This window comes from Stegodyphus dumicola, chromosome X1 (genome assembly GCF_044657685.1).
Source record: "Stegodyphus dumicola isolate Sdum_Otavi_A_Nest chromosome X1, ASM4465768v1".
NCBI classification, from domain to species: domain Eukaryota; kingdom Metazoa; phylum Arthropoda; class Arachnida; order Araneae; family Eresidae; genus Stegodyphus; species Stegodyphus dumicola.
This window is the reverse complement of record NC_140780.1, coordinates 117,890,947-117,917,872: the sequence shown is the minus strand read 5'-3', so window position 1 is coordinate 117,917,872 and position 26,926 is coordinate 117,890,947. Positions and strand designations below refer to the sequence as shown.

The 26,926-nt window shown below is 33.4% G+C and overlaps 1 protein-coding gene and 1 non-coding gene across 2 annotated transcripts in view; one reads left to right on the top strand and one right to left on the bottom strand.

Moving 5' to 3' along the window:
- The window catches only part of LOC118200394 (uncharacterized), a 250,507-nt gene that overhangs the window by 210,508 nt on the left and 13,073 nt on the right, over nt 1-26,926 (top strand). The window contains exon 3 of the mRNA XM_085808178.1: nt 4,408-4,558. The gene's annotated coding sequence lies outside the window, so the exon portion shown is untranslated. The remainder of the gene's footprint in view (nt 1-4,407; nt 4,559-26,926) is intronic.
- Nucleotides 26,074-26,146, bottom strand: TRNAR-CCU (transfer RNA arginine (anticodon CCU)). Its single transcript has one exon. It is a non-coding gene; the product is annotated as a tRNA-Arg (tRNA).

Sequence of the window (26,926 nt, the reverse complement as noted above, 5' to 3'; positions counted from 1 at the left end):
TTCTGCCACCATTCATCTGTTGCGGAATCTCATACGCGGCTGAACTTTCGTTTTAGACTCAATTGTGGTTACTCACTAGTTTACTAGGACAGTAAATTGGTGCATTCTAGCATGTTGATCGGCCTGAGTTCTTCCTCCGCAGCCGCTTTCATCTATGCCTCTTCTCTCATATTTACCTATTTTATCTATGGCTCGTGGTGCTGTGCAGGTTCAACGCTGATAATTTTATATAACTCTATTTTGCCATTCATGGTACACGTTCACCACAGCAGTACGTGAACACCAGTTAAGAAACTGCTTAGTTCTTGAAATGCTGCCATCTTTGACCAATAGTTGTTCTTTTCTGAAAGTCTGATAAAAATTTCAGTTTATTCATTACAACTAAATTGTTTCACGAATGACCATATAACAATTTATATACCCACTAAATCTGCTGCTTATATTTGTTTTATATCCTTGGTTATTTATCCTTAATTTCAAACGTAAGAGGCAGTCATGTGACTCGACCCAGTATTTCAAAAACACATGTGACATGTGTTACAGTCATGTGACTCGACCCAGTATTTCAAAAACATTAAAGTTTCAGCAATTTAAAACTTTGTTTCACACAATAAATACTTTTATGGATCGAAAAATCGCTTAACTAAACATGCGAAAAACATAAACAATGCTTCTTCTAAAAAAGAAAATGGCGAAGTACGCAATCAGCATTTGGTGCAATCGTTTCATATTCGCTTGAAAATAAATGCGTTTGAGTTTGAAAAAAAACTGATGCTATATTCAGAAGTGGCATGCATTCAGAAAGTGATAACGCCTTATTCAAAGAAAAATATTTTTCTCTTCATATTCAATCTGAATCTAAAATTAACATTTATTTTTAATTTTGGTCTATGTGAATTTCAGATGTGTATTAATATTGTAACTGAAAAGATTGTAATTAGTTTTCTAATCTGTAAAAATATGCACACATTCCTCTAATCTAGAAATATTTCATAACATTACGTATCCAATAGTTAAAGCTACATTGTAATAACGGTAAAGATATTCTTTCAGAATCTGAAAACTGATTTTCAACTTTAAACGGTAAACATTTCAAACAATAGTGACAAACTTTATGCATTCTTATGCTCGTTCATCTGGAAACTCAGTTTATTTTTCACTTCAGAGCGTAAATGAAATCTCAAAATAAGCCAAGCGTTTCGACTGAAACGAACATAATTTTATTAGAATATACCTTTGCCATTATATCGGTGACAGCTGATTTCTAAACTGTTACCCACAGAATATAATGAAGCTTATTTGTTTCTTGTCGTTACTTAATTTGATTTTGCATATTTTTGAATGGTATTATATGAACCATCGATTAGTGCTGGTACGTGAACTCTTCGGTGTGTGTAGAGAGGCACGTTAATTACGAAAATGAACAGTGAAAAATTTTTCACAAATAGAATTTCATTGAGATAAGCATAGTATTCCTTTCCACAAAACTGTAATGAATAAAATTTCTGCTGCTCAACCGGTATAGTGGTTAGTGTCGCTGACTGCTGTGCCGAAGGGCCCGGGTTCGAATTCCAGAGAAGGTATGGCTGCTTGTAAATGTATAGTGTCCATGCGGCATGGGGGCACTCTAAGTCTGCGGCGAGCCGAAAGTCCTCTGGAGATGTTGGTGGTAGGGGAAGAGGAGTGAGAGACCCGCGGACCCGTACCCCACCGGCGTGCTGTCCATCAAAATTGGGGGCGGAATTTAGCTAAATCGCACTGTCACCTATATGGTTCTCAATGCTGTTGCTAACGACAGGCGTAATTTTACGCTTCTGTCTAGTTGCGGGACTTATGTTCTGTTTCTATATTTTGCCGTAAAAATCATGGGCACCAATGCTGTGTTACTACTTCCTCTTAGGGAGGAACTTAATGTAGAAACAGACAGGTGAAACCGTAACTAACTAAATATCAACTTAGAAACTAAACTCTGAAAAGTTAGCTAATTACCACACTTTTAGTGATCGTATAAGTGAATTTTTAGTGCATTGCGTTGTGAAAATGCATCCGGGACCGCGCCGTGAGAGAATCGAATAAACAACACGTAAAATCAATATATATATATGTATAGAAAAACACATAAAAGATGTAAAGAAAACATAAGTAAAGGTTTCCAGATTAAGTACCAGGCCCACCAGCGGCCGAGCGGTAAAGTCGCTGAACACTGGTAGTTCGGTCCGAGGTTCGAATCCTGCGAACGGGCTGGCTGCATGAGTGTTTTCGTGGTTTTCCCCATGTGTAACGAGTATACGAGCCAGTTTCCCTTAGAAAGTCCTCCACGAAGGCATCCCTCCCCTTAGGCAGATAGCCCTAGTGTGCTTTGCCATAATTAAATACACCACACCACACCACCAGATTAAATACTAGTTTATTCAAATTCCTCAACAATTAAAATTAAATCTTATCCTAATCAGAGACTCACATTTTTTATTTTAGTTACAGTTCAATTTTCTTAATTTAGACGCAGGTGAATTCTTCAAATTATCATTTTCTTTTGTTACATTTAAATTCATGATTTTGCAAATCTATTACATGACTCTTTTAATTTAACAGGTACCCGTTCTGTAATTTCTAAGAGGTTAAAGAAAACATATTATTTGCAATTCAACATCTGTTCTAAGGAAGATTACAAAAAGAAATTATATTACTACATCCTAATTCATAAGAGGACCTTAAGGTTTGTCTCGGTAAAATAAGAAGGGGAAAAAGGGAGGCAATTTAGTCCTTTAGAATTAATTTAAGATTCAATTTAAAGTAAAGTTCCAATTTCCGAAAGTTCGAAGGAAAATTGATAACAAAGCAAAACTTATCTGTTATGTCGACGACTTGAACGCACCCGGAAAGGTCTCGGGCTGGCCTTGCATTCTGGGAGAAATCAGGGATAAATAGTCCACCTTAAGTCCTGGGAGTAATACATTTCGTAAGGGGAACACTGGCGTCTAAGGAGTCTCACGCTTTCGGTATCACTGACCGCAATGTAGAAGAACACCGACTCCATTATTTTTCATCAACACATCCACACGCTCAGCATCGAAGAAAATTAGCCACTGGAACCAGCACCTAAGCAGAATCTTCAAGCTCGCTGTCCGGATGTCGAGAATAAAATCTTACATTGGCGGGGTGGAACTTGGCCTATAATTTTTGGAATTTAATACTCGCTGGAGGAAAAAAAAAAACTTTTCTTATTTTAAGATACTTGTGAAAATCCTCATCATCCCCGGTTTTTCCTTTTCCGATAGCATGTCAACGGCCGGATAGCCTCCACCGTTCTCAGCCGGAATCACAACTTATTCATCCCCAGAAGCTTAACAATCCTTCACCTTCGAAAGTCGGGCAAAAAGTCTTAATCCTGAAAGTCTTAAATCTTTCAGCAAAACTCGTCCAAAGTCGGGCAAAAAAAAAGTCTCTTTAAACATTTCAGTAAAACTCGCCCATCTTCAATTTCGCCTCTTAGCCAAAACGCGGTCGGGGAGCATGTTTGCCGCTCCCCGCCGGAAAACATGTCTCACGGGAAACTACATCTTTTCTATCGCTCAACCCAAGAGCAAGTTTCAAAAGTAACGTCAAAAAAGTAAGTCTAGCAAGTAACTGATTCCAAGAGTAAGTGATTCAAACTCGAATTTTCTTCGTCTTCTTCACAAACGCTGGCTCCCACAATGGCTTCAATTATCGCCCCCTTAATTTGGGCAAAATTTGCGTTTCAACCCCTGAATGCGGAAATAAGGGTGATCGCGCATGCGCGCCCTTCTTCAATTAGCCAACAACCGGACCCCCGATCGCCAAAACCTGAATGACTTACATCGAAGGTTAAGTGGTAACCTCTGACCCTTCTGTCACGTACTTCCTGTCCTAAGGTCAATTGCACAATGAAATTTCTTCTAGAACATTCTAAAGAACAAAGCGCGCGAAATCATAACTTGGCAAAATCGCCTCCTTTCCCTGCTTCTTTTCACAATGAATCAAAGCTTGGACAAAAATTGCAAATAAAAGGAAAATAAATAATATTCTTTGAAACTAAATAATATTCCCAGAAGCATCTGTTTTTCCCCAAAATTAAAGCATTAAAATAAATATTTCAGAATCAAATAAAATTAAGATTTTCTTAAATCAGAAAATCATTCACCTAGTTTTTATAACGCGATCAGACAATTCTCTACACAACACTCCTTGCCACAAGGAATTTCGTGGTCTTGGACTGACTGTGGGATGTTCTGTAAGAATTAGGGAGAAGAACATTAAATATTGCTAAAAATGTACTACAGAGTAATCACACATTAAATTGTTCAAGAACATTTTATTGTCTGATTTGTATCTTTTCTATACAGCTTAATAAAATCAAAGTCAAATTGAACTGTTTTCTAATTGCAGAAGGTTGATCAATAGCAGACGGGATAAAGCAAAGGATACAATGTACAGCTGAACACAGCTAGTACATTGTAGCTCGCCTACTGTGGCTCAAGTCCTTGCAGTAGAAAAAACTGGCTACGTGTGTGTTTCGGGGTTTTTTCTCATGTGTAACGTAAGTAATAACCAGGTTTTTTTCAGAAAGTCTTCCACAAAATTTAGAAATCTTTCTCAAGTTAGACACTCTTAATGCGCTTTGCCAAATTCAAATGGTCCATTTCTAATAGTAAAAATAACTCTTGTTTATCATATGCATTCTTTGTATATTTTTCTTATTACCTTCTTTGAATACATTTTTATATCGGTGCTCATTTTTTTTATTAAGGGAAAGTTAGGAAAACCCAGCTTTAGACTGATTTTAAATAACAGGCACTATATAAAATTTTAAACAAAATGTTCTAGGTATGATTTAAGTAAATGCTTTTTCCTTAAAGTCACTGAATATCTAATGTTGCATTTACCTACTGCGAGTTTCATTCACTAGCAATCCGTCGTTGCTGTAAAAGAATCCACCAAGTAGTTTTTTTTAATGCAGGAATTTCTGTAGTTATGAGTAACGTAAGAAAATTTTGCCTTACCAGAGTTATTTATTCTGACAGTGTCTAAATTTTAAGAAGAAACAAAGCAGTATCGCTATCGAAAGTAAACATTCTTAATAAATGAAAGATTCTAAGCATTATTTATATAAATCCTTTTTACTTAAAATCAGCACGTATCTAACTTTGTCTATAGCTTGCTTTCTTTGTAATTAATATGTTACTATTATGCAGATGTTTTTATGCTCAAACATGCGTAGGCATGTATAATTTACGAAAACTGTGCTTTAATAAATTCATTATTCTAACACTATCTAAATTTTAAGAGTAAAAAAGAAGTATTTCAAAACATAATTTATGTAAAAGATTCGAAGTGGGATTTAAATATTTAAAATTAATGTATATATAATATTGCACTTACCTACTGAATTATTTCTTTGCAATTAATACAGTACTGATGATAATATACATTTATATAGATATGTCTTTTTTAATACAAAACACTACTCATACTTAAATAAGTTGCGAAAATTTTGCCTTAAATGAATCATTTGTTATACCAGTATCTATACATTAGACATAAAAAGAGCTCCACCGTTGTATAAGCAAAAGGTGCATTAATGAATGGTGCCTTCATTTCATTAACAGAGTATTTTTATTAATATGAGATCACAAATGGTCATTAATATCGCTCTTTCACAATTTTTTTTGTAGTTAAATATGTTCATTACAATTTGATACAGAAAATTATTGAATAAACTTATGCCATTCCCTAAGGTTTTCTTAAAAATTTCAATCTTCAGCAATAATTTTCATACATTTTTAACATCCCCTTTAGGAAATATTTATTAGAAAACTCCTACCTTACAATTATGCTAAAAGTATAAAATCTAAGATAGAATAGAAAGAAAAAGAGAATGTTGCAATTTAAAAATGCTCATTTATTTACTTTGACAAAGAAATAAAGTATGAAATGAAATTTATAAGCTAAATTACCACTTAAAAATGCTGTAATATATTTTAAGAAATTGGATTTTAGTTACATTTCTAAAAATATATTCTTTCTTATTTATCTGATAACTTATTCAAAACATACGTTTTTTTCCCTTGTTTTGGAAAATTTATGGGTCCTCAGAGAAATGTAAAAATGTTCGCTATTGTTAAAAACATTTTTTTTTCTGATTTATTAGCGCCAAACCTGTTATCTCATTGTTATAAGTCGCTTCATATCATCTCTTTTCTGTGTAAAAAGGAAGTCTTAGACAAGAGATAAAAGTAAAAAGAGAAAGTATGTATAACTTTAGGTAGTTCATAAAGTAGCAAAGAATATCTTACGAAGCCTGCGTGGTGTCTTTATACAGTGTTAGTAAAAAGCTAATGCAGGTCCTTATGGCGCTTTCACATAGTCTTAATGAACGCCGATTCCGCTTGTTCTTGTTCGAAAAAGCCCCCGTGATAACAAATCCTTTACGGGGTGATTTAGCAGCTCTATTTGTTTGCTGAATTCAGCACATAGAATAATTTGAATTATTTCAGAATCTTTGATTTCCACATGGGTGTTTAAGCATCACAACATGGCAACACAGGCTCTGCCGCCATTGTATAAAAACGAATCTGGCAAATAGCATACCTGGACAATTTAATAGCTTTCATTCATTGGTACGAAAACAACAGTCCTATTGCAAGAACATTAAAACATGAACAAGAAGGTCGAGACCACAGTAGAATCGAACAGGAAGGCACGAAGTATCAGGAAGAACTTTGATGACATCTGCTTCAGCTTGAATACTAAAGCTTCGTGTTGTCATTTTTTTAGAGTTGTAGTAAATAAAAAAGGCGAATTTCTAACAATAATTCATGCAATACTTGATTTACTTGAACAGACTAATATAATAAATATATTTGTGTAACTCGTTGGATTAACGCTTCTTTTTAATAAACATCATTTTTTCTTTCTAAATAAACTGCTAACAATATCCGTAAAATATTTGTATTGTTCTTACTTAAAAGCGATAATCAGGTCTATGCAATAATTTTACAGGTCTAACACAACAAATACTTTTCTTGATATTTATTTCACAGATACCTATTGTATTGAAATTTAATCATATAAATAGAAAGTAAAATTAACTTAATGCAGCTGTAATTGGAAATTTTAATAAATAGATCGAATTTTACAATGAAAAGAACTTAATAAATACATTAATTGCAGAATTAATAAATACACCGAATCTCAAAAATAATTTGAGATTCGAGTTCTCTTCAAATGCTATTTTGCAGATTCTGTCTGTGGAAAAAAGCCGTCAAATTCTATATTTTGTATTTCGATATGAGTGAATGGGAAACAGAAAATTAATAACTGTACATTTAACTTGTTTCTACGATTTCGCTATTTATTTTAACTCATAATTTCTTCATTAATGCATATTCCGGATTACGTACAATCAAATTATACTCGTACACTATTGCAGCAAAAAACAATTCTTAAATATTGTGCTATCATTTGCTATTACTGCGTTTCTGCTATGCATTTCCTTCTCTTTTTCGTATTTTCTGCGAAAATTGTGATTTCTTCGGACAAGGCTCGGCTTATCCGCATTCGGTTAATTGGGAACTGACTATATTTACATGCAGGATTTTTATTCGTTCTTCGCTTAATATTTCTTTTCTTGGAACCTAGAGCCAACAGAATGTTTCTCATTTTATTTCTGAATTTTACACATGAACTTAAAATGAGAAATAAAGTTAAATAAAATAGTCTGTAATCATACATGGTAAAGACGGAAAATGATTGCTAAAAATATCAACTATATATAGTTAAATATATAGTTAAAAATATATATTTAACATTATTTTTATAGAAATTTTAATTAATACATTTCAAACAATTAGCAAAGAGGGAGCTGCATATCGAATGTTACAATATACTTAGACATGCTGCTGAAAATCAGTTAAACTAAAAGAAACTGTGGTCTTGAGATACTTAGTAACATACCAAATTTGTAATATACCAAGTTATACAGCTCAATAAATGTTTTGTGCTTAGCTTCTGTGCTTGATTTTAACATACCTTTTACGAAAAATAATAGAACTCAAGCTTTAAGCATATTCGTCTTTCATAAATAAGATATTGAAATTCAGTTAAAGCTGTACCTGCATTTTCTTAAATCATAAGAGATAAAGACTCCATACTTAATAATACTAGCTAAGGAGACAATATTTGTTTTTTAAATAATATTCTGGGAAATATGTCTTTAGACGAAAAATTTTACTTATGCTCTCTTTGGAAAACCAAACAAGATTAGATAAAATGATTTTATGAAATGTGACGACATTTTTTTGGAACTTAACCCTTTGGAGTAAAACATATCAGTGTGAGATGGCAGAAAAATTATTCAGCTTCTGCAAATCTCCGATAACAAGAGCGCAGTTAAAACGCACAAGTAAGGTCTACTCTCTAAAGTCCCGATCTCCTCCTACCCCCCCTCCTGGGGGTGTTTGTCAACATCTCGATACAGAACGAAACGGTTGGATATTCAATGCGAGACAACCGTGACGCTGAAGGCCGACTGTTTAGCAGTGATAAGAGCATCACGGAATCACCATGACATCCGCCCCACTCTATACCCCCATCGGCTCTATCCCTTTTCTCTTAAAACCACGTGATCTCGTCAACTCCTCATTAACTCTGATGGAAGAGGTTAGCCCACGCGATAAGATAACTCCTTAGCGCTAATTACAGACTTTCTCACCATTGGGCCTTTCGGGTTTTAACACGGCAGATTAACTCAACTACTGCTGACCACCTTTGATCCAATGATCAGGTAGGGGTACTTACCGACTTTCGAGGTGTATTACACAACTTAATCCTGAGTGTAGAGGCTGATCGCAAAGTAAAAGGCTCCCGACAATTATTTAGATGTTTTGGATGTCTCAGATTTTAGATATCGTAACTACTATCATAAGTGAAGGCGCTATCCCGTAGTCTAAGGTAACGAACACTGACCCTAAATTGCGTTTCGATAATTTGATTTCTAGTGAAGATGAAAGCTGAGTAATAGAGAATCGCTGCCTAAACCCAAAACAAATTAGATTCTATAAATTGTGAATGGCAAGTACGCAAGACTTAGGCTTACACCATAGCGCACAGTTATACAAATGTGAACAAGATTCGCAGAATTTATTTATTTGGTAAGCACTTCATTAATATATTACAGAAGAATTTGAAAATCTAAATTTATTTATTTTTCTTTTTCGTTTTCTTTGTAAACCTATCTGTAATTTCTGGAAATAATTCTCTTTCGCTAAGCATGAGAAATGATAACGTTTTCTTTAATGTTAAGAAATTCAGTGTTGACTCGTAAATGAGCACTTTAAGTAAATCCTTATCCGCAAATGGTAAGCCATGCACCTGGTTAAGCCAAACTCCTACAGGTCAGGATCCTGAAATTGAAGTTAATGGCTTTATTATGGCTGTAGAGAAAAATTCTTTACGTTATACATCTGTTTAACAAATTGTGGATTTGAATTTACAATAACAATGGAAGAAAATATGTCCGAAATAAAAAGATTAACTTTTAACAGTGATATTTAGTTTTTATTACCTGAGAACATATTTTGTCAAATAAAGACTAATATTACGAAATGTGTCTCTTATCCCAAACGACTACTATTCAGAAGGTAAGCATAACTTTTATATACTTTTAACACTTTAAAGTTTAATATAGTTTTCAAATGCCACTTAGAAACCAATGCATGTTAATAAACTTACAAAGTTTAACATTAAAGTGTGTATTAACGTTAATAATTTTATAAATAACAAACAATAAAAATTTCTATACAGCTTATTAACATATGTTTGGTAACTAACGACTAGATGAATCATTCATAATACAAAAATTATGTTGTAGATGTAAGGAATGGGTACTGAAAAAGATTTGAAGAATGAAAATTTAAATTATGCTTTTTCTACTATTTTCGTAAACTGTTTTTTAAAGTTTCAGTGACTGATGACCAGTATAATACATTCTTCCTACAAAGCATTCATATGACACAAGGAAAAAATATGACGACGTCGAGGAAGAGGCGTTTGATATACATTCTTCTACTGCTATACATAGGGTGGATCTCTACCAGAAATCCGATAAATAGTTGAGAAGAAGAAAATTTTCAGTTGTTTTGTAAAGTTTGCCGGAGAAATCGATCTTCAAACGCCCTGCTCTTTAGAAGGGAAAGAGAAGTACCAGGTTTTAAGCCTAACTTTCTTAATCCTCAGGAAGTTGGGAAAATAAATTTAAAAGCCTGATATAACGTAACCGACGCTCAGGGGGTGTATACTGCTGAGAATGGACAAAAAATTGCAATTTGACCTCACATGACTTACACTGGCCCATATTCTTATAAATACTCTGGGTAGAGAGAAAATATAATTCTAAAATCCAGCTTCAATACTTTTGGAGTATCTAGATATATATCTCGACATCGTATATCCTATGTAGGAGATTAATATTGCGTAAGCGGATTAACTACTTGTCTAAAGGAAACTTTTAATAAACGAAACATTTACAGATACAGAAAATGTTAAATTTTCAGAATCGTATTTCTTTAAGGGCAACTAGACCTTTCCAGTAAAACCTAAACAGCAATAAATTACATGGAGAACAGAAGAGCACATATACGTAAGCGGTATATACATATGTTTAAATAACGAGATGCTTCATTTTTATTAAATTTCTAAAAATTTATTATTATTAAAAATAAAAAAATTGCTTTAAATATTTTTGCTTTTTGAAATCAGAATTCCTGAAGATAAGGCTAAGTTTAGTTAAAAAAATAGTAATCTTATTCTCCCTTTTTCTAGCGATCTTTTTTTTAAATATATTCCGAGACTTTTGTTTCTAGCGTAAGATAAACTAAAATAACTATTCCTATCACCTAAAATTAAGACATCTATGCTACGTTCTACAATTTCGATTTTTAATCCCTGGTCAAAATTTAAACATCTTCTTTTACCATAAAAGTGAAGCAACAACCTGTTTGAAACGTAGAATTTTAGCATAGAATCTCTATATATTTTGAGGGCGAACAAAGTCCCTCTTGATCAGAAGCAAAGAAATCTGTTCTACTCCTAACACAGGCTAGTGCTTCACTTTTATGATTTATTTGAGGCGGGTTTCTCTTCTTTTTTGATCTTTTTTTACAATCAAGACCTTCGCTTTACATCTGTTTGATGTAAGTTAGTTCTCTGATATCTCTTTGAATAAGAAACAAGTTCCTGTTAATGAGTTGTCTCAGTGAGACAGGATATAATTTTAGTAACATATTCTGAACTAACGAGTTCTCTTGACAACTAATGAGTAGAATGAAACCAAAATTGATATTTTTCTACACTTTTATTCGTCCCAAAATCATTTTAAATTTTAGACATAATTTGCAATTTTAAATTCTCATTCTTTTTTTGCTTCTTGTTACATTTACACATTTGCAAGACGGGTCCGATGTCATCAAAAATATTTCCTCACAAAAATAATATTAAGAGCTACTTAATGTAATGATATAGAAAATATTTAAAAATGAAATTAAATTAACTTGTCTTTGAGCGGCATATCTACGTATTTAATCTATTCCAATGAATAATCAGGAATAATATCTAGACCGGGAGTGGTCAAATTTCATATCAGTAAGACCCTAATGTAAGAATTCAAGAAAGTTTAGGAGTTAAAATTGTATTTTTCAAGAGCTGTAACTAGATAGTTATATCATTTGAAAAGTACTAAAACGAATTTTTAATAGAAAGAAAAGTTCAAAATAAACTAAAAGTTGTTAATATTTTTCATAGTATCAAATATAAATTATAAATATCAATAAATAACTTTTTGTTGCTCCAGCTCTGCGTTCAATAAAATATGCTCCTGCGATATACAAATTTTACACTTTTACACTATGTACCAAGAAATCGTTCCTCTTATAGAAAAAGCAAATATTTTCTTTCGTTTGCACTTTTTGAAGGGAGGGTAAAAGCGTAATTTTGATTGTCAGTTGGATTTAGCACCAATAAACTGAAAACAAAAGAATGTAATAATGTAAAATGCTTTTAGTTAGCGTGACAAAAAATGCGATAATTCGAAAAAAAGAAGAATTAGTAATTTTAATGCATACGGATTCTTCTAGAAAGAATAAAAGTCCCTTGAGGCAATATACCCGAAAAGACACTTTTATTGGAAATATGAAAATTACTTTAAAATAAACTGTCAATTTAACAGGTTTCTTGCTTAAAAAATAATACTTTACTTTTTTTCCCTCGTTTTAAATATGAGAACTGTCACACGGGTAATTGAATTTAGTTATACAGCTTTAAGTTATTTTATCAAAGCAGAAAAAGATAGTCAAATACATTTTATCGGCCCAATGCAAGTTAAACACAGTACGATTTTATAGTATCCTTCAGTAAGATATAATATATATCATTAGTAGAGAATGTTGTTCAAGTGCACGGTACGTTGCCAAGTTGCCTTTTCTGCTGTATCGTTAGTAACCAACTTAAAATGTAGCTTACTTAATAACAGTAAGTAGCAGAAATAGAGTTATTTGCTTCCCGTTGGGCATTTTCGCAGCTATCGCACAGTGCACAGTTTGAAATTGATTCCTTTTATAAACATATATTTTGTAATTTCAAAATTTCAATTTACTGATTGTTAGGAAAGAGGATCATAACAAGATTTTAATGGAAACTGTAGTTATGGTTCAACAATAAACTTACTATTGGTTATGATGTTAGTCTCTTTTAAGAATTTATAAGGTATTTTTTCTCTCCCTCAGGCATGCATTCGTGGTGTAACGGCAGCACACTCGGCGCGTATTCGACAGGTCCTGGGCTTGAGTCCCGGCGAGGGCACTGCACATTTCTCACGTCTCTTGCTTCAAAAATAACTTAATGACTCTACAAGTGGCGTCCGAACTAAACAAGGTGGTGGTCGGTAACTCGTTACCACCAGGATTTGGCGATTGGCCCTCTAAAGGGTGGGGTAAAGGTATTTTCTCCCTCCTTCCAGCATGCCTCGTGGTGTAAAGGTAGCACAAACGGCGCGTACTTGAGAGGTCCAGGTTCGAATCCCGACGTGGGCATAGAACATTTTTCACATGTCTTGCTTCAAAATAACCTAACGACTCTACAAAATAAAGACCCACAGTATGGTCATTCCTGATGTAAACGCATATGAAACGACTGCAGTGGATTACTGAATTAATAAGTAACATAATTAGATCAAGGAAAAAAGAGAAGTATAATATTACCATTCGGATTAAGAACTTAAGATTGCAAGAATGCCAATGTATATATTTGCTCATTTCTAATGAAAAGAATGTCATGTTGAAGTTAAAGCAGTCAAGGCAGATGGAGCTAGCTTTAGGAAAAGAAAAAGGCTGATTTTAAGGTATTTTCATGTCTGTTTTTCTGACTTCTCTGCTTAAATCAGATAAAATTCTCATTTACTCAATTACAACTGAACCATTGCAATTAAATTTAACAACGTGTTCGATACATATGTACTTTTATTACATTAACAAAATGTATCTTAACTAAGGATAACTAAATTTTTAGAGCTTTCAATGTTACCTATATCTCAGAGAAACACCAGGAAGGATTTTAGAAAAAATGTCCAAGGGAAATATTTGCTTGAACGTGCAGGAGGAAGAAGTTAGGAGAGTCTGACTATGTTGTAAAATAATAAAAAATAGAGTAGATCTGAATTAAGTTTCTGAAACTCAATTGTTTGAAAAATACACCTTAATATCATTTCTTGTACTTCACTGCAGGAATGATATTTCAGACAATGAAAATTAAATACGTGTTCTTAAGCAAAAATATCTTTTTAAAAAACAGTAATATTCATTAAGTAGTTTAAAATTAGGCAAAAATGCAACCTTATTAACCTTATTTTAACATAGATTTTAAATAAAACGCTATTGATTTTGAGGGTGATCAGACCCAGGTCTTTCTTCTTCAGGAGTAAAGAAAGGTGTTGCAGAAATGGGAGAAGAGACGATCATTTTATATCGAAAGTTTTATTCAAAACCTATGCCGAACTGAAGTTGCATTTTTATTTAATTTTAAATTTTTACTTTGGTATCTTTCTTTCCCAGTTTGATCCATGAAACATTTTATTTTCTTCTTGGATGCTTAAAATTTACTGATCTTCCTGAATCTAAGCTGAACTTAGTAAGATTTATAAACCCCTTTTCTATAGTTCCGTCAACACATCCATATTCGAATAAAAAAATACCACTAAACTATCTTCGTTAAATTCGCCGTAATTGCAAACGATAAAGTACAACTATGAATTCTTGATATTTATTTTTGCAAAAGCATTGAAAAAGAAAAATGCACCTGCTGTTAAAATGTTACGAAGCGAATAACGATACTAATGCGTAGTTCGAAAGGCTAGTAATAACTTGACGATTCTTGTTCGAACGCTAATTTTGTTTCGACGAATATGCATCAGTGGTAAATTTGATCTTGATTTGGATACAAAATATTCATGACGATATCTTTCATTTATATTTAATGAAAACACCAAAATATATCACAGCAATACACATACATCGCAATGGCGAACCACAGTTACATAATGTAAAAAAAAAACAGAATTCTTTTGGCGCAACAGCGCCCTCTATACTATGAAAAGTTCCAACACACCCCACCTGTGCTCTTTTAAGAGCACATTAAATTTACATATCAATAATATATTTAGATATAATCAAAATCAATATGCACAAATTAATACTGAAAACTACATTGCAAATTAAATACAATACATGAAACAAACATATATATATATAACGTTAAACTTCAAAAGGATAGATTAATTGGACGGGTCTTCGATAAAGTCCTTGAGAAGTACGAATCAAACATGACCGCACATACCCATCCCTACCTTTATAAACTTCTTCTATAATTCCAATAGGCCATAAAAATTTTGATTTCGTCGACCCCTCCAGCAATACAACCTCACCCTTTTCCTGATTTTATTCCTGACCGTATCCTTTCCTGATTTTATTAAAACTGGGCCAGTGAAATCTATGCCAGTTACAGTAAAAGGAGGGTTTTCAGTAATTCTACATTTAGGTAGTTGACTAGTTATTTGTTTAGCTGGTTTCAACTTATACTTTCGACAAATTAGGCAGTTACCTAATACTCTTTTTATAATTTGTCTACCTCGTGGAATCCAAAATCTATATCTAATTTTGGCTAGCGTAAATGTAACTCCACCATGAAAAATTTTATTATGTTCTCGAATAATAATTAACTCTGTAAATTTAGACTGCTTAGGAAGAAGAATAGGATGAGCTTCATCCTTTGTAAACGCTCCTTGCTCTAACCTTCCTTTTATGCGCAAAACACCGCAACTGTCGAGAAATGGGGCTAAATTTGAAAGTGCAGAGTTTTTAGGAATCGATTTACCATTTTTAAGGTTCTGCAATTCTAAGTTGAACTCTATGTTTTGCTCATGTTTTATCCAGTCTATTTCAGCATTTTGAAGTTCTTCTGCTGTGAGGGGACCTGCAGTCGTTTGTCGTTTTTGAAGTTTATTAACAAACCGTTTAACTAGTGCAGTTACTCTTAGTACTTTTAACAAACTACTATATTTCCTTAAATCTAAAATAAATTTCGAATTTTCTACCAAACAGTTATTTTGTACTGTACTTTCAAATTCTTTTTTTAGCTCTAAGTCTACGTCTGTAGATTTTAAGTTCTCTCTTTCAATAGGCCAGTATTCAGGTGATTGGCTTAGCCACGGTGGACCGTTCCACCAAAGATGGTTTGTAGCTAAATTTGCTGCAGAAATTCCTCTGGACAAGATATCTGCAGGGTTATCCTTACCAGGGCAATGAGCCCAATTATTGGTATTTGATAAAGATTGAATTTCTTCTATTCTATTTTTTACGAAAGTTTTGTATTTACTAGCTTGTCCCTTAATCCAACATAATGTAATCATCGAGTCGGTCCAAAAATAACTAGAAGTATTAAATTTAAGACATTTACTTACTTGATGGACTAATCTTGCAGACAATAAAGCTCCCATTAATTTCAGTCTTGGTAATGTAAGACTTTTCAGAGGAGCTACACGACTTTTAGAACAAATAAAACTGATACTTATCATCCCATATTCAGATATAGCTCTTAAATACAATACAGTTCCATAGGCTAAAAGAGATGAATCTGAAAAAGAATGAATTTCAAATGAAATAAATTTACAGTTCAAATTTGAAAAATAACATCTAGGAATTTGGAGATCTTCTAAGTGTTCGATTTCACTGCACCACAACTGCCACTTGTGATCCAGCGACGATGGAAGTTCATCATCCCAGTCTATGTCATGACTCCACAGTTCCTGTAGAATGCACTTCAGCTTTATGATGAAAGGCCCAAGAAATCCGATAGGATCATAAATACGACCCACTACTCGAAGAATAAACCTTTTCGAAGCAGTTCCGTTCTTGACAAACTTTGATAATTCTTTTACGTTAAAAGATATACTGTCCGCATCTGGATCCCAAACTAGACCCAACACCTTGGATGGTGAGTCAAGTCCTGTACTTGAGCTCTTTTCCTCATCGATGTCGAACTCAGCATCTTTCCACAGCTTACGCAGTTCCATGGAATTGGTTTTCCATTTTCGTAATATCATGTTACATCTTTTGAGAATTTCTACACTTTCAGTCGTAATTTTCAAAGCCGCTTGCAAAGCTTCTTCACCTTCAATCAAATCGTCGACATAAAACCATTCTGACAGTAATTTGCAAGTATCAGGAAATTCTTCTTTACATTTATCAAAATGATATTTCAGAGTTGCAGCTAATAAATATGGACTTGGTTTTAATCCAAATAAAACTCTACTAAAGTTCACTTCTTGATATGAATTAGAACAGATATCATCAGTCCAGAAGAAACTAGTAAATTTTCTGTCACTAGGATCGATCAAAATTTGTAGATACGCTTGCTTTATATCCGCTGTGAAGGCGATTGTATTTTGTCGAAACTTTAAAATCATTTCAAATAGATTTGGATACAAGTTTAGTCCTTTAAATAAACAGTCATTAATTGAAAGTTGTCCTCCTTCATGAGAAGAACCATCAAACACGATTCGAAGTCGACTAGTAGATTTGTCCTCGCGAATGACAGGGTGGTGGGGTAAGTAGAATGACTGCTCAGAATATGACACTTCAGTATCTGACGACGAATTCTCAATGATACCTTCCCTACGATAATCATCAATTACCTTTTTATAATCCTCATAAAAAGCTGTATCATTTCTAAATCTCCTAACCAGACCATCGAAACGTTTCCGAGCCACTTCTCTATTATTTGCTAATTTCTCCTGCATACCTGGTTTCCACGGCAACTTTACACAATACCTTCCATCTACGAACCCAACAGAATTATTAAATTCATCAAGTATCTCCTGTTCCACTAAAGTCAAACACTCCGCTTCCTTGTTTTCAATACCTAAACTTTCCAGTTCCCAGAAACGCCTGAGTTCAGCTGATACAGTGCTTTGATCACCTAAAACTAAGTTCACAGCAGCCGTTTTACTCATATCACCACAATTTCCCTGCAAGGACCATCCAAGTTCTGTGTTTACAGCTACCAAAGACGTATTTAACCTTTCAAAACCTTTTGTCAACTTCCAATAATAATCTATACCTATTAACAAGGAAATTTCATTATCATCTGACGCTTGATTATAACCCCACGTTAAAGTTAATCCCTTGGCTTCCATTTCAGCTCTTGTACGCTCATTCGGCAAATTAATCGCCGCCCTCGAAATTTCATCTGTTTCCAACGCCTGTATTACGACTTCATTTCCATCTAAAATATTTCGCAATCTCACTTCATCTCTGCGACATGTTTGCAACCTAGGATCCTTTGCTCCAAATGAATAAATCTTTAATGTTTCTGACCCTAGACATTTTAATCCCAACTTCATAGATACATTTCTTTTAATAAAACTCTTCTCACTACCGTTATCAAACATTGCAATAACTGTACCTGACGATTTACGACCAACAATTTCTGTCCTAACACACTGCAATAAAATCACATTCCTATCATTTACAACTGAATTCGAAATAGTAGGCTGAATTTCCAATTCCTTTGGTTTTTCTTCTTCCGGTTTTGAATTAGATTTACACTTGCTAGAATTTTCAAATTTAAAACAAATAGCTTTGGCGTGTCTACCAAAGCAGAATGAACACTGTTTAGCATTACATTTTTTCACATAACAGTTCGTGTTACAACATAACAGACATCTCCTTTCCTTAATTAATTTATCCCTTTTTTGTTGCACAGTCATGTTCTCACATTCAGTCTTACAGTGACCTTGACCGCAGAATAAACAAACTTCGGAAGTTTTCGCCATAAATTCTGTTACAGACGCGTGTTGATTATTGCGACTCGGAGGGAAGTTTCGTTTCTGATTTCGAAAATTGTTTTGTTTGTGTTGGTTAGAATGAAAATTATTATATGAAGATACATTATTAGAATTAATACGGAATGCCTTTTCTCTTGCACTAATAGCATTGTGTAAAAACTTCATCAATTCCTGTAAATCATGACAATTATTTATATTTTGCTTCGAAAATTCAAGAGTCAATTCTCCTGGCAGATTTTTTAGTATTATGTTAGTCAGTATTGTTGTGTATGTTTCCGATTTGACATTTAATTCCTCTAAACATCTAATTTGAGTTTGGGCTTCAAAATAAAGGTTACGAAGGGCTTGAATGTTAGAAGCATTTTTTACAGGTGCCAGATTTAATAAATTTGACAAGTGAGCATTTATTAAAATGTCTCTTTGGCCAAATGTTTCAGAAATTAATTTAACAGCCTGATTATAATTCTCTGGAGTAATTGAGAATCCTTTGATGCTAGCTAGGGCTTTACCACCTAATAACGACTTTAAATAGCAAAATTTGTCAACCTCAGTTAAATTAGAATTATTATGTACAGAATTCTCAAACTGATTCCAAAAATCTAAATATTCTGAAGGCTCACCATAGAATCGAGGAAGCGAAAGTTTAGGAAGTTTAGTTCTGTTTCCTAAAGTTTTATTTTCTACGTGAACATTTTCTGGATTTACTGTTTGTTCACCTGACTGATATGGAACTTTTCCAATTGATTTAATTTCGTTTTGCAACTTTACTTTAACTGGTATTATTTTTTCGTTATATTCATCTACTGTGTTAATTTCATCCTTAATTTCTTGTTCTTCTTTCAACAATTCATCAATGTCACTATTTAGTATGTTAATAATTTCAATTTTTACTATTCAACTGTTTTAAATATGAATCACATACATCTATGTCAATATCTGATTCATTCAAATATATGTTTATTTTTAGTACTAACTTTAATGTTTGTTCACGATGTGTGTCACGCTTAGTTCGAAGCTTTAACAATTTAGCCATTTTCACAGTTTCTAGCAACAAATTTTACCCCTCAAATTCTTTAACAATAAATTCTAATTCTAGAATTCTAAGAAAACAAACTGTAATTTTCAACAACAAATCACACTTCAAGCATTAACAACAAATTCTAATTCTAAGAAAGCACAATATTTTCTTACTTGCAAATATTCAGTAAATGCGAAACCTAAAGTTGTAAATTTTTACCAAACAAGATCAACAACATCAAACAACCCTACTACTTCAACAATTACAAAATATTCTATTCAACCAAATTTTCAACAAAACTATTTACTCACCCCACCATTACGATAATTCCCGGCGACAGCACCACATGTTACGAAGCGAATAACGATACTAATGCGTAGTTCGAAAGGCTAGTAATAACTTGACGATTCTTGTTCGAACGCTAATTTTGTTTCGACGAATATGCATCAGTGGTAAATTTGATCTTGATTTGGATACAAAATATTCATGACGATATCTTTCATTTATATTTAATGAAAACACCAAAATATATCACAGCAATACACATACATCGCAATGGCGAACCACAGTTACATAATGTAAAAAAAAAAAAACAGAATTCTTTTGGCGCAACAGCGCCCTCTATACTATGAAAAGTTCCAACATAAAATGCAGAAAACTGACTGCAACAGCAGAAGTTATCCCTTTCGAGAGATTCTCTTTATAGTCAGCCAAATGTCTGTTGACTCCATTTTTCATTTTCCTGAGTGTAAGAAGTAAAGTTCTTTACACGCCTTTTCTCATTGCAAAGTATGCTCGAATAAATATCGAGGTAAATAAAAAAGCGTTAAACGACTCTTTGCTGGTGAGACAGATATCACAGACTGATTGCGATGTTCTCACACCATCCAAATGCATTAACTGAAGCGTGTGTCTAATTTCTCAAACGATTACCTCTAACTTCTGTTATCAATACGCTTAGTGGTCGGGTAATCTGGTTCTATAGTTAGTTCTAGGTATTCCGACTGAGGTTCCTTCACGTCTTTCTCCACCCATACCTCTTTCCCATTCTAATTTTGACGTTTAGCGAACCATGGAAAAGGAAACGTCGCGTTCGCCATTTGCTGGTGTCACATGAACCATTGATTCCGACATCAATTGGCAATCACCGCATTTGTAGGATTTCAATAATTTTAATGGGTTTAGGATGACTTTTAGCGATCTGAGAGGGAATGTCAGGGAATGTTACCAATTTGAAATGCATTAAGAAAGGAAGAGTAATGTTTGGTTGATTTCTTTGAAAATTTTCAATTATCTCTTTATAATTGTGCATTTTACAATAACCTATGCTCTAAAATGAAGAACAACATGAAAGATTTTTGAGATGTATGAAAAACCTTACCATGACTAATGTTTAAAATAATAAATGAGTAGTATTTTAGGAAGAATTAAAAAAATTAAAATTTGAGAAACTGAGTTTTTGACATATATATTATCTATCCCAGACAGAGTTTGATGCAATTTAATAAAAAATTACTGAGCTATTAAATTTATGTAAAGATTAATTTTCTATGTTCCACTGCCCCTTAGGGTCCCACTGATATTGGTTATCTAGAAGTTGTACCGTTTATTTGAGAGAAGATTACGTGTGAAATCATACAATATCTACCTGTATCACAGGCGAAATGACTTTTGAGAACAAGTTTAAGACAGTAATTGCAGTGGATTATGATATACTTGAAGAAGCTCGCAAAGCTTTACACAATCGATTTGCTTCTATGGGAATCTTTTCTGAAGACACTTTAATAAACACTACGAATTCAAATATGCTTAGAAAATATGATATATTTGAAATGTCCGCTTCATTCTCCCTGAATTTCTCTTTCACGAACATAAACAGGAATATTTTTTCTTTTTTTCCCGCTAATAATGGGCGGCCATCCACTGGACTTAGTTAACGTTTTGACCAAAAATCCCATTATCGCAGCTGACGAACAGAAATGTCCTCGACATAGTCTGTAGTAAGACAAGGAAGCAAGCACATAACGCTCCTTTTCACAGAGATTACATCCCGTTGTCCCCCGAGATAAAACCGCTAAATTCTGATAGTTCAACTGAATTCAATTGAGACGAAAGTGCTGGTTGGAAGGGCGTTTTCGTATTTTCCCCCATGTGCAATATGAATACAAATTAATTTCCCTTAGAATATCATGCACAAAGGCATCCTTTTCCTTAGGCAGTTAGGCTTAGTGTGCTTTGTCATAATCTAATATATCTAATCCTTCATGTCTTTCATGGTATTGTAATGATTATGTTAATTTTATTAACTAAATTTTAAGTTAAAGTTCCTTTCCTGTCAAATTCTTAACTTCAACTCACTACTTCCGGCCAGAACGTAGTTTTAGAATCACGTCTGAATACATAATGAGGAGGAGCGGTATTTAAACCGCGAAGTTTACTTGCAGAGTGAGAGAGAATCAGAGTTTCTGATTTACGCGCGTCTGCCTTTTGGCCACTCTCTCTCTCAAAGCTGTTGTTACGCTCGGCTGTACTCAGGCCCTTGATAGTTTCGCAGTCATTTGGTGTTTAAGGGGCCAACTGCATTAGAATCTTGATAGCTTCGGCTATATTTCTTTAGTTAATCTTAGTTTTAGTTTAATTTTTAGTATCTTAAGTTCAAGCCCAAGTGTCGGCTTTGATTGTACACTCCAAGACGGAGTTTTGTTAAATCTTATTGGAATAATAAAGGGTTAGTTACCCTTTTATCTTGTTGTTTCTTGTCACACGAACTTAAGCGATTATTCGCTGTCTAGTTCTTAAGATTCGTCACTTTCTACAGTAACTGAGAATTGCACTAGTGAAAAATCTTACAGTATGAAAGACAGTTATTTGACATAATATTACTTGATTTAATAATGGTCGAAGCTGATATATGCTTATTAATCTTCCGATCACTACTCATAGAGTTTCGTTGTTAAAAACAACAATAAATGTAACAAATTTCTTTGGTATTTTTCTTTACAGATAGAAAAGTGTTAATTCTCTTACAGCGAGTTATCTTCTGAAGACTGTTATAGACACCATATAGCTCAAAAAGAAATAATAAAATATACTAATCTCAGACATTAAGTAAAAAAGAGCCCATATCATACGATCTCTTGTTATTTGTTACCTGTCACCAAGCAGAATCTTAGCGTTCTAAATTCCAGAACTTACAATATAGGAATCGCTATTCGGAAAAGAGAATTATAAGGTATTTCCGTCTCCTTCCCTCATGCCTTCGTGGTGTAAGGGTAGCACACTCGACGCGTATTCGAGAGGTCCAGGCTCGAGTCCTGGCAGGGGCATTGCTCATTTTCACGTCTCCTGCTTCAAAATAGCCTGATGACTCTGCAACATAACATCGCAGAATATCAGTTTCTTACATAAATGTTACAGAATTTAAAAATCTAGTTGAACACATAATCTACAGTCTTGCATAGTTGATTTTATGTAAGTAATGCTTTGCTTGAAATTAATGCGCCTCGTAATTTAGAATAAAAATTTAATTAGCCTTATGATCCATTTGAGAGAGACACAAGCTTGAGAACGATTAGTTTTTCACATATTTTTGTTTAAACTATTCATTGTTTAAAAAAAAAAATCCGTTCCCTTTATTCAAATGATGAAAACAAAGCAACAGTAAATAATTACTTCTTAACTCAATTAACATTCTGGATGGTTAACGATCTCATTAAAATTTTCAGGAAAGAAATAATTTGGGAGATATGCAGATATAGCTAATTACATTCCATAAAGTTAGCTAGCTATGCCAAACGCATTGTTATCATATGTTATCTAATGTCAATTAATAATCTTTAAGCAGTATTTCCTGTGCTAATTAACTCTTACTTGATCTGAATAAAAGTCCTAGAAGCGGGGATAAAATATAATCAAAACTGTAGTAAGTGTGTAAACACTTAGTGTAAATTAAGTTGATAAAATGCATTTTGTATCAATGAGTTACAAGAAAATACTGTGTTGATAAGGCAAGGCAATTTCACAAAATCTGCCCTATTATTTCGGACTGAGGCAATTTGGCAGCGTTTCTGAATGACAACTTTCATGCCAAAATTTTTATGAAGAACCGATAAACTTCATTGTTCGGGTAAATTAGGTACATAGCGTCATTCTTCTGATGTGTTTGCGTCATTGTATAGTTAGCATATTAAACTATCCTTCACCTGGCAGTTTCGTTACATATGAATGTGCCGAGGAGATAATGCACTATTCCATGATTTTTTAAAACAGCGTTCTCTTCAACTTTTCAGAATACTTCAGAATAGTCCATCTTTAAAAAAAAATTGCTAATTAATGAATAAAGATTTTACTAAGGCTTCTCTGATTGCCTAACGTGCTCCTAGCATTTATTGAATTAAAAGCGTTAAATCCGTAGTCTTCCAGAAAACCATTAATCAGGATTCCTGAAATGACGTCCACAATTTACGACATTGCATTCAGTTGACAAAAAATACCTTATTTTAAGCAGCATAAAAATTAAGTAGCTTAAAACTCTATTAGACTGCAATTCCCAAAACGATGTTCTCTAAAATATTAACGTTGTATATGATATGCATAACTTAAGTTATATGAAATGTCGAAAACTTTCGGCACTATCTTAGCTTCCAGCCATTTCCAGTCTTCCAGTTACTAGCAAAGCTTCGAGTATTAAAACGTATTCCCTTAATTAATTATTGAAAGACTCGACACTTTCTCAACCATTCTTGTATAAATTAATTTGTTTTGATGTTCCTTTAATGCATAAAATAAAGTTTTTCATTTGCAGCAAATATGATGACATGTTTTGCATTTTCGTTGTTTTCCAAAACTGTAGGTTGCAGAAGTATTGACTATCTGCACTATTGAGGGTTAAAATTATAGATTGCAGGAGTATGGGCACTTTTTAACAATGTGTGAGTGAGTAATATCGCTATGTAGAATTTATTAGGTATTTACCGGACACTTTGCATTGTAAAATTCTTATATTTACTATGCTAAAAGTCGAGTAGGAAATTGGTAACGATGATTCAAAATGACGAATCAATCTTACGAACTTTGGAGTCTCCCTTTCCCTTAACGATGTTTCACAATCAAAATCATTAACATGTTCTGAATTCCTTTGCTATAGTTAGAAAATTTTCATTCTAGAACTGCATTCATTCAAATATATATACCGCAATTTCTGAGAAAATTATAAAGACATTTTCACAGTGGATTATGTTTGTAGTGAAATATGTCAAAGTAAGGTCACTAGAAAATTTTCTAAGGTTGCAGTGACTTTTCTACCATTATGAAGATATCTGTTAGCCTCTGTGCTGTAGTTTACGCACTTTTTATTTATTAAAATCCTTTCGATATCCCTTTTATAAAATATCATTTCATTATTTGAAATGGTTTCGTAAACTAAATCTAAAAATTCCCTAAACACTTGGGCCCACCAGCGGCCGAGCGGTAAAGTCGCTGAACACTGGTAGTTCGGTCCGAGGTTCGAATCCCGCGAACGGGCTGGCTGCATGGGTGTTTTCGTGATTTTCCTCATGTGTAACGTGTATACGAGCCAGTTTCCCTTAGAAAGTCCTCCACGAAGGCATCCCTCCCCCTAGGCAGATAGCCCTAGTGTGCTTTGCCATAATTAAATACACACACACTCCTTAAACACTTGAACTTTACTTTTCGTCGGCATTCAGTTTTATAACAACTCCAACTATTTGCGCCATTCTAACTTATTAAAATAAATATCTTTTATACATATTATAAAGTCACTTTCTGGGATAAGAGTAATGAACATCCTTTCTGAGTGTTCTACTTTTCGCTTATTATATTAGGCAAGTGTCTAGTATAATAAACGAAAAGTAGAGAAGGATTAAGTTACATCATAGAAAAAAACACTATTTACAAGTAAAATTAGTCTAGAAGAAAGCTCTGTATTATTTTCAAGCATCAGAGGTAATTATTCATTAATAGTTCTTATCAATGTGGGACTGAAGTTTCAAATTTTGAAAAAGATAAATAATTTTTCAACTCTCTTTTATGCTATATATTGCTCAGTTTGGGCGCATATTTTATTTAGAAAATATTTAATCTACTAAATGAAGCTGTTCCCTTTTTAGTAACTAATATGAAATAAAACAAGAACAAAGTTTATGAATTATTTAAAATTATAACATGATAGAAAATAGTGTTTTTAAATAATTGTTTTGCCTTATCTCAGGAACATCTCTGGAAACGTTAGCCATTTTGTAAAGAAAGTTGAGTGTGGGTCAAGAACTGATATCTGCCAAGAAAAATTTTCCATAATTGAAAGTTTTTGGTTTGTTATATTATAATATGATTTCGTTTATTTATTTATTTATATTGTGCATTTATAAGATGCATTTCTTAAATATTCATGAATTTACTCTTCACTATTGTATTGTTAATAGCCATCATAAGTTTCTGTAATTAATATTATGGAACATTGGTTCATTAAACTGAAAGTAATAATTACAATAAAGCTTAAAATATAATACTTTAATTCTAAATGGTCATACTATGTCTTTTATGAGAATGAAAGGAAAATAAAAGTTTAAAAGGGAAAGTTGTAGAGACATTAGGTAATTTCGAAGCAGGGGACATGAAAAATGAGCAACACCTTCGCCGGGACTCGAACCACGGGCCTCTCGAATAGGCGCCGAGCGTGCTGGCCACTACACTACGAAGGCATGCTAAGAAGGCGCGAGAAATACCTTATATACTCCCCCCTTTAAAGGGCGACTGTGGATTAGGGAACCCAATCGACAAATCCTGGGGGTGGAGAATCATCATCCACCACTCTTTTAGTTCGGGCGCCACTTTAGAGACATTAGGTAATTTCGAAGCAGGAGAAATATGGTCACTTTACTTAACCTGTTCAGCCAAACTAAGTTAATGGCACTACAGGGAAGCAGGAGATATGAAAAATGAGCAACGCCTTCGCCGGAACTCGAACCATGGGCCTCTCGAATACGCGCCGAGCATGCTGACCACTACACTACGAAGGTATGCTAAGAAGGCGGGAGAAATACCTTATAAATTGAAGTTATTTTATGTAGAATGCATTTCAAAACGAAGCATTTCGTTTTTTCATGGAAACTGTGATTTATACTTCAGTCATGAAACGAAGCAGAATTGGAATCTCAGAGATTATTCAACATTTTACATAACAGAAATACGCAGATACACAGATAAATTTTAAGGAATAAAAATATTAATAATTATTTGATGAGAGTATAGTTCTGATTAATATTAATTTCTTTTCTGATTAGAATGAGAAGCAAGCTATTTAAATAAATATAACTTTTAATAAGGTAGAGAAACGAATATTAGAAATAATTAATAATACATTACTACCTTTTTGTTCCAAGGCATACTAATAACTAGTATGGTGGATACAGGACTAAACTAAAATTGTTCCACTAAACGTGACTGCGATAAATATTGATAGTTATACAGTTTATTATGTA